This window comes from Oryctolagus cuniculus, chromosome X, assembly GCF_051225735.1.
Source record: "Oryctolagus cuniculus isolate XC-2025 breed Fujian yellow rabbit chromosome X, ASM5122573v1, whole genome shotgun sequence".
NCBI lineage: Eukaryota > Metazoa > Chordata > Mammalia > Lagomorpha > Leporidae > Oryctolagus > Oryctolagus cuniculus.
In genome coordinates this window covers 113,515,934-113,531,235 of record NC_142888.1, presented here as the reverse complement: position 1 = coordinate 113,531,235, position 15,302 = coordinate 113,515,934, and the positions used below count along the sequence as shown (strand labels likewise).

Sequence of the window (15,302 nt, the reverse complement as noted above, 5' to 3'; positions counted from 1 at the left end):
CTACCTGACTGAGAAATTTGATTCAAAACCATCATCATATCATTCAAAGGCACATTTTAGAAAGTGCTGAAAAAACTATGGCTTAGTGATATAAAAATTTTTGGACTTTATCTCTTTCATATCTGCCTCTGTGTGTTTGTGTGTGTGTGCACACGCGTGCACACACTCTAGTCTCTGAGAAACCCAGGGGAAACCTATTTCTTCAGCTCACACAGCCACATGAAAGTACAGATGGCTGAGCACATTTATAAGGAGATGCCAGCAATTGGCTTCAAAAACAAGAATGACACATAAAACCAGGGCACGTAAAGGTCACTGCAAAACCAGTCCTGATCGTCCCCCTAATAAATCAAACATTTCAAATTGGACAGCACTCAAGCAGCCTTATCCTCACCCAAAAATTGAAGCTGAGTGACAATATTTGTTCATTAATCAAGTGTAGAACTTTAACTTTGTATCATACTCAACAAAACACCTTTACCAACAAAACCTTTGTATTCCCAGCTATCATTTCTGAAGTACTGAAAAGTAAATTTGCAGCCCTGTAGATACTACAAAGTCTTGTGATTAAAAAATCAATGGTTGGGGGAAAAGTTGAGTAATGGGTACTCAGTTCTAGCTGGATAGGAGCTCTGATGTTCTATTGCACAGCAAGGGTGACTACAAAGAATAATAGTGTATTGTGGCCGCTGCCACGGCTCACTAGGCTAATCCTCCACCTATGGTGCCGGCACACCAGTTCTATTCCCGGTTGGGGCGCCAGATTCTTTCCCGGTTGCCCCTCTTCCAGGCCAGCTCTCTGCTGTGGCCCGGGAAGGCAGTGGAGGATAGCCCAAGTGCTTAGGCCCTGCACCCCATGGGAGACCAGGAGAAGCACCTGGCTCCTGCCTTCGGATCAGCGCGGTGCGCCGGCCACAGCGCGCCAGCCGTGGCGGCCATTGGAGGGTGAACCAACGGCAAAAGGAAGATCTGTCTCTCTCTCTCACTATCCACTCTGCCTGTCAAAAAAATAGTGTATTGTATGTTTTTCTTTAAAAATCTGATAGAATTCTGAACATGTTCACATAAAGAAAAGCTAAATGTTTGAGGACATAGACTTGTTTACCATAATTGCACATTACACAATGTATATATGTATTGAGATATCACATCATAGCCCATAACTATGTATATTTAATTCTTTTGTGTCAGAAAATTAAAAATAAAGACTGTCTATGGAAAATTTTATGTCTTAGAATATGTATAACATCCAGAGAGTTAAGCTGGTAAATAAAATACAAATTATACAACTAGTAAAACGCTGACAATGAAGACTGAGTTTTTTTATTATTCTTTTTTCTATATGTTTCACTGCATTTTAAAAATTATATGTTTCTTCTATGTGTGCATTTAATAGCTATTGTATTTCAAAACTGAGGTGCAAGTCAATCTAGTGGTTTGAATCAACAGGAAAACCCATTTCAGAAGAGAAACACAGTGTACTAGAGGAAGCTGGAAAGAGCTGGCCACTCATTGATAACGCACATATTCATTAGCAGGCAATAATGAGGAACAGGAGCAAAACTACTTAAAACCACACCCTCAGGCAAGGGTACAATTTTCTCCTCTGTTCAAATAGTAAGCTCTTGATGATGAGAACCCATATTTATTATTTCATGTAGCTTAGCATTTGCGAGGGCCCTGACTGAAAATGAAGGTTCAGTTTTGTGTTCATAGACAGCAGAAGGTGGCCCAAGTATTTGGATCCATGCCACCCATATAGGAGAACCAGATGGAGTTCTGGGCTTTTGGCTTTGGCTTGCCCCAGCCATGGCCATTCCGGCCATTTGGAGAATGAACCAGCAGATGGAATCAATATCTCTCTCTCTCTCTCTCTCTCTCTAATTCTTTCAAATAAATAATAAAAAAAAATGTAGACACACATATGCAGTTTCTGTCCTTATCCCATCCTTAGGAAAAAAAAAAAAAACAAAAATAAGGGACAATGTGTTGTTAGCTGACTGCAGGAACATCATAGACTGTACTTACACAAATGTAGATGGTATAGCTTACTACACACATAGGTCATATGCTATAGTCTATGGTTCTCAGGCTATAACCCTGTACTGTGCTGTACTGAATATTGCAAGTAACTGTAACACAACTGTAATTATTCGGCTATCTATAGAAAAAGTACAGTAAAAATACTAGGTGAGGGGTGTTTTTTAAGCTCCATTACAATCTTATCGGACCACCACTGTATATGTAGTCTACTATTGATTGAAACAGTTATGTGATAAGTGACTACATAAGCAGCCACACATATTGTGTTTAATTCTATTCTGTCAATGACATTTCTGTACAGAGTGACACCAGCTCTTCTCACTCCACATCTGCCGTGAGAAGCATCTGCTCTGGCCCAGCCCAAATTAGGATTACAGCAACAGTGCCCAAAGTGAATCTGGGGAAAACAGCAGCAGACTGATGAGCTGAAAAGATGTAGTGCACACGGTGAGCCTGGGACAAAGAAAGTGGGCTCAGCCAGATGAACTGAAAAAAGTCACCCTGAGAGTGAGACAGACACACGCAGTGGAGACCCAAAGACAGAGTGACCCACACAGCTACAGAAAGAAATTAAGAGGGACAGAGGAAAAAGGGAAGAAAAGCTAAAGAACCAAATTTTTGAGTGAGTGCCAGATTAAACAATTGTTTGTCTGCTTCAGTGACATCACACTGCCAGCATTCACTACAATTTAACTTCCTACTTAAGTTTTGAAAACAGATGCAATCTTTAAAAATGCTTTCCTACAATTTCAACATAAATCTAATTTTATAGCTTAAAAGCATGGTTTTCATGGAGCAGCAGCCCTAATTCTGGTCTTCCAGGCTACCATGTCTAAAGACTCATAGAGCTGTCTTTCATTTTTGCACCTCTGTAGGCATACTACATAAGCCGTGGTACTTGACACTTGCCCTGTTGGCCAGGGGAAATCCAATTCAAGGCTACATGCAACAAGAGGTTCCCCTCCTCTAATGTTCAATTTCAGTACAGCAAAAAAAAAAAAAAAAAAAAAAAAAAAAAAAAATTTTAGAAAAATGCCCGTACTGTTTACAATTGTTCTGATCATATTTTAAAATTAAGAAAGAGTTGGCTTTTTGGTATCCTTTAGTATAGCTAACATACTTCCATCACGAAAGCTTGTTCTTCTGAGACACAGGACATCATAAAGTTCACAGCTGAAAGAATGTTTAATCAGGAAATACAAATTTATTTATGTATGAAGAAGACCTAAAAATTGAAACTAGCTCTGGCGTTCAACTGCAGAATCTTCAGATAGAATCACCATCCTTCCCCAGAGCACAGAAAACATACCTGGAATCCTAGGTCTCTGCTAGCCATAAAGATGGAGTCTTTCCTCCATCACAGAAAGTAAGTGCCGTTTTTACTCGGAGGGTTAAGAAGAACAACACCTATCCTTCCTAAAGCTGGAAATCCTTCTTCTCTCTCTCCAGTGTCTGGAATTAGGCTAGATGATTATAAATTTTGTTTTAGTTTAATAATGAAAAAAATATAACCTTGAATCAGGTATAAAAATGAAGGTCGCAAGGGTATTTACAGCAATGAATTTATATTACTCAACTTGGAGGAAGAGAAAAATGAGGGAGCCATCTTAAAGCTTCTCTAGACAGTGCAACGAACTTGAGTCCACCATTTTAAAATTACTTCACTTTGGAGCTGGCACTGTGGTCCGGTGGGTTAAGTAGCTGCTTGTGACGCCTGCATCCCTTATGGGAGTGCTGGTTCAAGTCTCAGCTTCTGTGCCCCTGATCCAGCTCCTTGCTAATGTGACTGGGAAAGCAGAAGTAGATGGCCCAAGTATTTGGGTCCCTACCACCCACTTGGGAGACCCAAATGAAGTTCTTGACTCCCAATTTTGGCCTAGCTCAACACTGGCTTTTGCAACCACTTGGGGAATCAACTAGCCTGTTCACTGTGTGTGTGTGTGTGTGTGTGTGCGCACGCGCGTGTGTGTCCTTCTCTCCCTGTCATTCTCCTTTTCTAACAGATAAATCTTTCTAAAACATTACTGCCTATTTAAGGGAATAAAATAATGTCACTAATTTCTAGGTGGCAGATTATGATTGATTTTTATTTTCTTCTTGAGGCTTTTCTGTATTTTCTCTTTTTTTACTATAATGGAAAAGTAGCACTTATGTCACTGAAAAAATTCGATCTTAGAAAGGATTATGCATTCTTTCAAATGTTATCAGATCTCTCGAGCATGCTCTCCAATCAATAGAGGAAGGCCAAATCAAGCAATATCACCATGCATGTCTACACACAGTGGTTGATTACCCAAGTGGCTGACTGATGTAGTCCAAATCAGGATATTATTATTATAATCAGAATCTAGGGCTCACAATCCTATGTGGAAATCAAAACATGTATTTTATCTAAATAACAGCTCTTTTTTTTTCCAGAATCCTGGCCCTTGAGAATCATGGTTAAAATTCCTTTGCAATTTAAAGTAAATGAAATGAAACACAAGGTTCTTTTTCTGCCCACACACACAAAAACTGCTTTCCAGACAAAAAATGATTGTTATTGGACTTTTTAAAATTTTTCCTCTTTTTATGCTCTAAAGCAGAACACATCAAAAGTTAAAATAATATTTAGAAATCAAAATAAAACTCCCACATATGAAAAAATGAATTTGTTTATGATACAAACAACTTGTATAGTAATCACAATGTTTAAACTGTGTAAAAAGAAAAAAGAACCAAATGCTGTCTTTACTGAGTTCTACAGGGCACTCCTAAGAAAGGTCAAAGGTAAACTGCTGAAAGGACATAAACACAATTAATGGGCCCGGTGATATGACCTAGCAGCTTAAGCTACCATCTGCAGCACCGACATCCGATATGGGCGCCGGTTAGAGTCCTGGCTGTTTTACTTCTGAACCAGCTCCCTGCTGGAGATCCTGGGAAAGCCGTGGAAGATGGCCCAATTCTTTGGGCTCCTTCACCCATGTGGATGAACTGTATAAAGCTCCTGGCTCCTGGCTTTGGCCTGGCCCAGCCCTAGCCGGTGAGGCCATTTGGGGAGTGAACCATCAGATGAAAGACTTTTCTCTCTGCCTCTGCTTCTGCCTTTCCCTCTCTAACTCTGCCTTTCAAATAAATAAATCTTTTTTTAAACACACACACACACACACACACACACACTTAGCTGACTTCCAGGGCCATGGTTATCAAAGTACTGACTCAAAATTTCAGGTATGATAGAAAGTGGATATTCTCTATGACCTTGTCTAAATAAGATCGAAGTCAGCAAACTCAAAAGGCTTCCATAGCCTTGGCAACTCATGACAAGAGCCTAGGGAGATTACTGACGCCATAAACAAGTGTCAATTTGTTAAGTGAACAACAGGAGTCACTGTGCACTTACTCCTCATGTAGGATCTCTGTCCTAAATGTGTTGTTCAATGTGAATTAATGCTATAACTAGTACTCAAACAGTATTTTACACTTTATGTTCTGTGTGGGTGCAAACTGTTGAAATCTTTACTTAATATATACTAAATTGATCTTCTGTATATAAAGATAATTGAAAATGAATCTTGATGTGAATGGAATGGGAGAGGGAGCGGGAGTTGGGAGGGTTACAGGTAGGAGGGAAGTTATGAGGGGAAAAAGCCATTGTAATCCATAAGCTGTACTTTGGAAATTTATATTTATTAAATAAAAGCTAAAAAAAGAAAAAATATCTCAGAAAAACAATATTTATGGAAAAAAGAAAATGGATATTCTCCAAAACAATAATCATAGTCTCAATTGGAATAGATTTGCAGAAAAATTCCATATTCAAGTAAATTCTTATCAGCTGAGGAAGGTATAGCACTTCACCACTCAATTCTCTAACTAAATATAGTATAACCTGTCATCTACATGTTACTTAAGATTTATCTATTTGAAATACAGAATGACACACACACTGAGAGAGAGAGAGAGAGAGAGAGAGAGAGAGAGAGAATATCTTTCAACCATTGGTTCACTCCCCAAATGACTGCAATGGCCAGGGATGGCCCAGGTCGAAGTCAGGAGCCAGGCACTCCATCTGGGTCTCCCACATAGGTGGCAGGGAGTCAAGCACTTGGGTCATCTTCTGCTGCTTTCCCATGAACATTAGCAGGAAGCTGGATCAGAGGTGGAGCAGCTGAGACTCAATCTGTACTCTGATATGGGATGCCAGAGTCGTAAGCAGCAGCTTAATACTCTGAGCTCTTACAACGCTATTTCTGAAATATACCTTTTACCCAAAACTAGTTATTCTCCTCTCTCTAGCAGGTTCCACAACTCACCTCCAACCTTTGGAGCAAGCAGCAAGGACAGTGGCTTATTCACGGGATATCAATTCAAATCCTAACTCTATCACCTATTAACTGTGCAATCTTGAGTACGTTACTTAACTAACCTTTCTCACTCTTATCTGTAAAATGTGCATCATAACTACTCCATAGAGTTGCTGTGAAGATCAAATTAGATGATGGGTATAATTTGAATCCGTATAATTCTTGGAATTATAAGAATTATTCAGTTAATGTTGGTTCCCCCTTATCCCCTACTCCTCATGGCTTAATACAAGTATAGTCAAATTTAACACTCGTGGTATTAATTGCACTCAAGCAAACTCAACAACATATGGGACATGCAGTAATTTTTGAATGATGCATGGCATGAGCCAATATAAAGTTAATATGCTCCATGAGGTGAAAGATGAACTTAATTTTTAATTCTACTTCCAAGTCTGACCAGCTGTGGGACCTAGGGCAAGTTACTTTACCTCTCTGAGCCTGGTGCCTAATTTATTAAAAGAGAATATATAATTATCCTTTTAATTACTCAGGTTGTGAGCCCAATCGACTACTCAGTCACATCAAAGACATTGCCAGGGACTGGAGTGGTGGCGTGGCAGCTTAAGTTGCTGTTTATGATGCCAGCCTCCTATATGGGTGCCTGTTTGAATCCTAGCTGCTCCACTTCTGATCCAGCTCCCTGTTAATGTGCCTGGGAAAGCAGCAGAGGATGGTCCAAGTCCCTGGGCTCCTGCACCCATGTAGGAGACTGGGAAGAAGCTGCTGGTTCCTGGCTTCAGATCAGTCTAGTTCTGCCATTGCAGCCATTTGGGGAGTGAACAAGCGGATGGAAGATTCTCTCTCTCTCTCTCTCCCTCCCTCCCTCTCTCTGTGTGTAAACCCTTTCAAATAAATAAGTGAATCTTTAAAACAAGAAGAAGAAGAAAGACTTCCAGACTTATGTTATGAAATTATTATTACCTGATATCCAAATCAGAAAAATAACACCAAAAACTAAAACCATGAACTAATAGCTCTGAACATAGATATAAAAAAAGACACTGTCATTGTTCTCTACTCTCCTGGAATTATGTTTTATTGCATTATGTTGAAGAAATTTTATCAGCATTGTCACTGACATTTCAGGATAATTCTTTATGGTAGAATATTTCCCTGTGTGTTGGAGGATGTTTGAACAGCATTCCTGGCCTGAACATTATGAAAGACTGCTGTGGGGAAAAACCACCCTGGTTGAAAACCACTAATCTAGCACTACCCAAAAACAGGGGAATTCTCCAAGACCTCAGGAGATAGCCCTGCAGGAGAGGAAAGGCTTACTTGAGCTACTGTGTAATATTACTCACTCTTCTGGGCTTGCTTCTTCATCCATTATTATCCGTAATTCAAATCTGACCAGAGACAGATGCTTTAAACCATCGGAATGTCCTTTAAATCTCAGGAAGAAACGCTGGCCATCTATCTACACAGTCATACAATGCTGAATTCAAACACAAAGAAATATGCTATATTCAATGTACCGTTATAGAACTGTTGATGCTTTATATATTGTGTATATGTATGGAATTATCACACTGTATCCCAGAAATATGCACTGTAGGAAATATCCTCACCTGTGCACTCAAGAAATAGACCCAGACTCAGAAAATACAGTAAAAATGATACTTACTATCAGTCTTGAAAGATTAGGTGTCTGAGGAGCAGGCACACCCACAGCAGCTACAGCAAACAATTTATATCCTATCACACAGGTCCCTATCACACAGGTCCCTATCACACAGGTCCCTCCTCTGATTCCTCATTGGCTGAGTACTATGGGATGTACAATCTTCCCCCACATCACTTAAGTTAGAAAGCTACCTTCCTCCTTCCTTTTCTGTACTTTAATTTCCTTTTTTTTTTTTTTTTTGACAGGCAGAGTGGACAGTGAGAGAGACAGAGAGAAAGGTCTTCCTTTGCCGTTGGTTCACCCTCCAATGGCCGCCGCGGCCAGCGTGCTGCGGCTGGCGCACAGAGCTGATCCGATGGCAGGAGCCAGGTGCTTCTCCTGGTCTCCCATGGGGTGCAGGGCCCAAGGACTTGGGCCATCCTCCACTGCACTCCCTGGCCACAGCAGAGAGCCGGCCTGGAAGAGGGGCAACCGGGACAGAATCTGGCGCCCTGACCAGGATTAGAACCCGGTGTGCCAGCGCCTCAAGGCGGAGGATTAGCCTAGTGAGCCGCGGCGCCGGCCTTAATTTCCTCTTATGAGTTGGCTACTCCATAGTATCCTGTTTGCTAGTGAAGTTTTGCTATATCTGCAAGTCAGCTAACAGTGATTTTCCATTTTGTGCTGAAAATGGACAACTGGACATTTTCTTAAAATAAAAAAAATGGATGGGTGTCAGGACACAGCAAATTAAGCCACTGTTTGAGATGCCCACTTCCCATATTAGAGCACTAGTTCCAGTCCCAGCTACTCTGCATGTCTGATCCAGCTCCCTACTAATTTGCCTGAGAAAGAGCAGATGATGATCCAAGTACCTGAGTTCCTGTTCTCCACATGGGAGACCTGGTGGCAGTTGCTAGCTCCAGGCTTTGTCCTGGTCCAGCCCTGGCTGCCACAGTCATTTAGGGAGTGAATCAGTGGATGAAAGATCTCTCTTTCAAATAAATAAATCTTTAAAAAAATAAAAACCAAGGAAAAGGCCAAAAACCCTAAGATGACTAATAAATTGTATTATAGTCTTTCCTCAGTATCCCCAGGGATTAATTAGGATGCCCTGCAAATGCCAAAATATGTGGATACTCAAATGCCTTACTAAAATGGCATAGGATTTGCACATAACCTATGTACATCTTCTCATATACATTAAATTATTTGCATATCATTTGTAATACTTAATACATGTATTAAATTTTATGGAAGAAGCTGTTATACTAACAAGGAAAGTTGCTAAAGACAAAGAAAAAAAATATTACCTGTCCAGTGCAAAAGCAATTATTCTCTGAGTATTTTCAATGAGAGGTTGGTTGAATATGGAACATACAGATATGGAAATCCAACTGTACTGCTCAAAATGAAAATATGTCTTAGTTGGCAAAGTATAGAATTTATACAGTGAACAAATAAATCACTGGAAAGAAATTACTCCACTTGGAGGACAGTGTTGTGACACAACAGATTAAGTTGCCACTTCAATGCCAGCATCCCATATTGAAGCACTGGTTTGAGTCTCAGCTGCACTATTCCAATCCATCTCCCTGCTAATACACCTGGAAAAGCAACAGAAGATGGCCCAAATGCTTAGTTACCTGCCATCCACATGGGAGACCTGGATGGAGTTCCTGGTTCCTGACTTCAACTTGGCCCAGCCCCAGCCCCTGTGGCAATTTGGACAGCAACCCAGTGAATGGAAGATCTCTTTCTCTTTCTGTCTCTCCCTCTGTGTGTCACTCTGCCTTTCAAATAAATATTAAAAAATCATTTCACTCTGAGTGGTTGAACCATATTTAATGTACATAAAGTCATTATGTTACTGTCCAAAAGACTACAGACAACTTCTGATTATTCACAACTTTCAGTTTTTCTTTTTTTAAAAAAATATTGTATTATTTATCCAAAAGGCAGAGTAAGGGAGACAGAAGGGGAGAAACAGAGATCTTCCATCCTCTGGTTCACTCCCCGAAATGGTCACAAGAGCTGGGGCTGGGTCACACCACAGCCAGGAGTCCAGAACGCCATCCAAGTCTACCACATGGGAGCCAGGGACCCCAAGTATTTGGACCATCTTCAGCTGCTTTTCCTGGCACATTAGCAGGGAACTGGATCTGTACAGAGGAGGTCACTCAGAACAAACCAATGGTCACATAGTCTACTCTGCTACCAAAAAAACAACTTTCTTTGCCCTCATCCAAGAGAAGCTGAAAGAAAAGATCTTTTAAGAGAAAGTCACTACAGTCTACTCCCTTTTACCCCAAATCTAAGCAACTGGTAGTTCAACGAACAACAACAAAAATGTTGGCAAAAGTGAGGGAAAGCAGCCAAGTAGATAAGGCCTAAAGTTCAAGCAAGCACGAACATTTGTTCAACTCCCACAAGGTTATAAAAGCCAATGCTGCTGGCACCAGAGGGGAAACTGGGGAGGGGTGTGTGGAACAAGGGAAGGGAGAGGTGGAGAATAGGAAACAGGGATCAGTCTCAGAGATTAGCTGGCATTACTTCAACAAACTGCTATTTTTTAGAGTCCAAATTTAAAAGTAAAGTTCAATTTCTTGCACAGATAACTGATTTACAAATTACATTCAAATGGATGTATAACTTGATCATACTTTTTGTTAATTTCTGAAATCTCTTCATCTTTTTTTCCCTCCAGGCTCACATGAGGAACAGGTTCTTAGAAAGTCAGGTAAAAGCCATTTCATTTACTCCTTTTGTCTAGAGAGAAACAGGCCCACGTCCCACAAACACGCTTCTCTCTGAAAATGATTTTACTATTTTACTTTTACCCTTCTATTCCTGAGACACAGAAAAGAAAAACGGGCTTAAGCTATATTGTAAAAATGTTATTTTTGGACTGTTGTCTGTGCACAGAGTGCCTGTCATATGAATATTTAAAATGGTGTATAGGTTATCTTGGCCAGTAAATATGAACCATCTGTCTTATTAAAGTGGTCAATTAGTTTAAAAAATATTAACTCCAGTGTTCTGGTATAATATAAACGGAATTTACCCACTTAAATGTTACACTTTTTTTTAAGTTTTACTTAAAAATCTAGACTTGGCTAAAAAAAAATTTCCTCCACTGGAAATTAAACACTGGAATGGTAGCCTAGAATTTCAGTCTCCATGGTAGTCTTGGAGTTCATATTAAGTGTGAGGCGCTTTGCACACACTATCATCCAACAGAACAAATTTCTGTTGCCCAAAGATTATATTTTCCCTTAAAAATGTGCAGTAAGAATTTTTCAAAACTGCAGAAAAGACTAGATTTTAACCTTATGGAACTAAAATAGGAAAACATTATAGCCTCACCATATTAAAGGCTAACGCCTATTTAATACATGGTCATCTTAAACAAATATGAGTATGAGCTTCCAAAGTCAAAGCTTCCAGCCCAGAAGCCTTGCTTCTTCAGTATAAAGAATAGGGAGGGCTGGTTCCTGGAGATTAACTGAGAGGGAAGAGGCTTTACAAAATTTCATGAGGCCCTTAATTTCGACTGGTGCTGTTCTGCAAATGTTCAACCTATTTCTAAGGAAAAACATAACATTGATATTAAAACTGCCTTAATCAAGGTAACGAAATTCCTGGTGTTCTGTAAGCTTGCCACAGATTTGATAACCCAGGGAAGAATTACAAGCAATTACAAAATGATAGCTCCAATTAGGAAAACTGGATCTATTCCAAAATCAAATCTAAGGACGCTCAGAAAATCCCAATGGAACAATTTCAATGAATAGTACAAGGGACCACGTTTATTCTAGTGGCAAAGACACAGGTAAATTCTGCTACTCCCATTCTTCTGGAGGCTATGCAACCTGCTGCAACGATGTTTATCTCTTGCCCTTTAGGAAACTGAAATACCAAACCTCGTTAATAAATCTGAAAAACTCACGCACTCTGAAATGCAGACACTAATACAGCACCCAACACGCACCACACAGTCTTTGCCTTGTCCTTGGCTGATTTTGAAACCTCTGCCTAGACCTACACGGCCAAGTGGTCGAGAGGAAGCAAAGAGAAAGAGAAACTTCGAAAGCAGAAACCTCTCTCCCAGAGCCTAGAACAGAATGTACCTTGTAGAGATTTTACAGTTTGGGTGCTGGAAAGGTCACACCCTGCAGTTTTGAAAACCCACCTTCTAAGCCTCACCCCCAGGATACAATCTTCCTCTGGCTTCTCCAGGTCCTTCTGCCCTGGTGCTGAAATCCCCCTCTCTCCCCACCCTGATTCTCCAAACCTCCTCCACCCTCTTCAAGAAGAGACCCACAGCGGGCCCTCCCCCAGCCTCGGCATTCTCTCCGCACCCCATCCCTAGTCCTCCAACCACACCCCCCAGCATCCCCAAGGAGCAAACCCAGTCCAGTGCTCTCACCTACACTCTCTTGCATCCCTCACTGCTGCCACTCTCTTTGAAAGCACCAGGGCAGAGCCCTTCTTTCCCCTTTGCCAATCCCATCCATCCTTTAAAGGAGAAAACCAAGGGGGAACCCCCCTTCCGTCTTCCCCGATTCCCTCCAAACCCGCTAGCTATTGCTTTTCGAAAAACCAAAGAGGTGCCCCCACCTCGCCCCACCCCCACGGCCCGCCATGGTTGATGAGAAGACCAAGGGACACCCTCCTCTCCCTTCCCACTCCCCACCATCCCCGCAGAAGACAGGGAGAGCGCCCCTTTTACTCCCACCGCCCTCCACAATCTCCCTCCCCAAGCTTGCCCAGGGTGAAAGCCCAAGGGAGGCCAGACACCCACCCTAGGGTACCTATCAATCCCGGTTCGACACCCGGCAGCCCGTGACGTCCCCAGCCCCCTCCCCAGCGAGGCCGCAGAAGCCCGAGGCCGCAGGTAGCCAGCCCGGGAAGGCCGGGCAGCCGGGTCGGTGGGGCTGGAGGGCAACGGCTCCCTCGGGACGCTGGCTGCCGGGCTGGCGGGCGGGCGGCACACACGCACGCACTTGGGGAGAGGCGCGGGCTGACTACCTGGGGATGCTCGTCCGCGCAGCTGTCTCGGCGTTGGCGGCCGCTGCCTGCACCGAGGCCGAGGCGCGGCGGCGGCGCGGCTGCGGACTGAGCCCCCTCGGCCGGGCGTTGGATGTAGGGCGCGGGAGGGGCGCGAGGGGAGGGGCGCGCGCGGGGTAGAAGGGGAGGGAGGGAACGCGCGCGCGGGGGCGGGGGCGGGCGCGGCCGGGGCGGGGCGGGGCTGGGCGCGCGCCAGCCGGGGTTCTGCCCGCGGCGCGGGGGGCTGTGTTGCGGGGAGCGCGCGCGCGGGAGCCAGGCTGCTGGGCACAGGGTGGGGGCGGCTCACCACGCACCCGGCGCGTCCACGTGCCCCCGCCTCGGAAGAAGCCCGGCTGCCTGCAAGGCGCGGGCTCGCGGGGAAGGTGGCTGAGGAGAGGAGGTGACAGAACCGGCTGGGCTCTGAAGGCGGGGAGGAGGGCAGCTGGGGGTGCCTAGGCACCCCCTTCCCTACCCTGGGCTGCAGGCTGCCGAGGGCGTCGGGGAGTCACGAGTCACTGCAGGCAACCGCGGCCAGGGCAGGGGAGGTGGGAGCAACAAAGACAGTGGAGCTAAGGATGGCGTGTCGCCTCACGGAAGGGCTCGCTAACCTGCGCACTCCCTGAGAAGCAGCGTTGAGTCCGGAGCGCCCTTCGTCTCGGCCGGCAACTGCAAAACCCCGTGGTTTTGAAGACCCCTCCCCTTAGTAACAAGCCTCAGGAAGCTGAAAGAGCGCGGTCCAGAAGCTCCTGAAGGCTTTACATCACTGGAAAGAGCTGATGGCAGAGCGGCGGGTGGCGATTCATTCATTCAGTTTACTGAGCTCTCGCCATGTGCCAAGCCCTGTGCCAGGCGCTGGATGTACAGCGAAGTCGCGTCGATATCCCTCTGCCTTGGGAGCTTCCAACCTGGGGCGGGGGTTGGGGGGGAGACGCTAAAGAAGTGAGAAAAAGCTAATTTAGTCTGCGCAGCAAAAAAGGGGCTGCAGATACTGTGGTTAAGAAAGGCAGGAAATAGTATTTAAGGTGAGCCCAAGACATATGAAAGAAGCAACCATATAAAGGGCCGAGGAGAAGCTTTCCAGAAAGAGGAAACAGACTAAGAAAGCCACAAGGAGGGGGCAAATCTTGATGTCTTGGAATTAAACAGTGATTATTGTGTTTGGTGTCAGGAGAGATAGGCAGAGTTGCAGTATAAGGCTGGGCAGGTGGGCAGAGACCAGATCTTGGACTGTGTCCTAATGCATTGATTTCCCCAGTTTTATTTGTACACTTGGCCTGCCATATCCATGGACTCAACCATCCTCACATGGAAAAAAAATGCATCTGTTCTGAATTTATCATTATTCCCCGAACAATATGGTATAACAACTATTTTCAATGCAGCACTACCTTCATGTTATATAAAGTATTTAAGCAACCAAGTATTTGGGGATCTTCAGAAGTCAGGTCCCTGCCTAGGCAACTGGAATGAGAGCTGGATTGGCCCTCAGTATGAAAAAAGATATTCTCTGATGTGAGGAGGACCGTGGAGGTAGATGATGATGGGGAGCAGTGGTGGGCAAAAGCAATTAGAATCTGATGACTCCTATTTTCCCATGGTGCATAAACTGAGCCAAGGCATAAGCCCTTGCAAAGGAGCCCCGACCTTCTCTTTTCACATTCGGAGCCATCAGAAGCACAGAAGTTAGGTCTCCCTAGAAGGCAGTAGAGGTCCCCACTATGCACTGCCTAGGAAAAGAGGAAGCCAGTCTGCCCTCAACTGCAAATGTCCGAATCCGCTGAACAACCAACTCTGCTGCAAGCATCTCCTTGAGTACCAGCCCTGTGTATAGTCCCAAAGAAATAGTCAACAGGCACCCAAGATGGAAGACTGGGAAAAGGTCCTTCTTTCAGGGAACCTTCTGGCACTCAGTGAGTGTTGCTTGTTGTTCACTCTTTCCTAGACCCCTTCCTTCCTCCCCATTCCTTTGTTCTTCCTTGTTCTTCTGTACCCCCACCCTCCACTCCACTCCTTCCTGTCTGCCAGCCTCCCCTACTTCCTTCCTCCCTTCCGCAGACATCCCTAAGGCTCCTAGTGTGTACAAGACATGCTGCCCCATTTGTCACATTGCCCTGGCTTGGTCTGCACCCAAGACCAGCCCTATCTGCCCCTTAACACTTCATGTCCTTCGATTTTGACTCAACTTTTGTGAGTCAAGGGAACACTTCCAGTTAAAGCATGCAAAATATTGTGGGTTTGTGTTGCTGGATAAG

The 15,302-nt window shown here is 43.9% G+C and overlaps 1 protein-coding gene across 3 annotated transcripts in view; it reads right to left on the bottom strand.

Moving 5' to 3' along the window:
• The window catches only part of FHL1 (four and a half LIM domains 1), a 70,454-nt gene extending 57,333 nt beyond the window's left edge, over positions 1-13,121 (bottom strand). For 2 of the 3 annotated variants that reach the window (XM_051827585.3, XM_070066936.2), the window contains exon 1: positions 13,033-13,121. The gene's annotated coding sequence lies outside the window, so the exon portion shown is untranslated. Of the gene's footprint in view, positions 1-12,805 lie in introns of all 3 variants that reach the window. The other variant, XM_070066940.2, reaches the window with a different exon arrangement.
• Between the last annotated feature and the right edge of the window lie 2,181 nt (positions 13,122-15,302).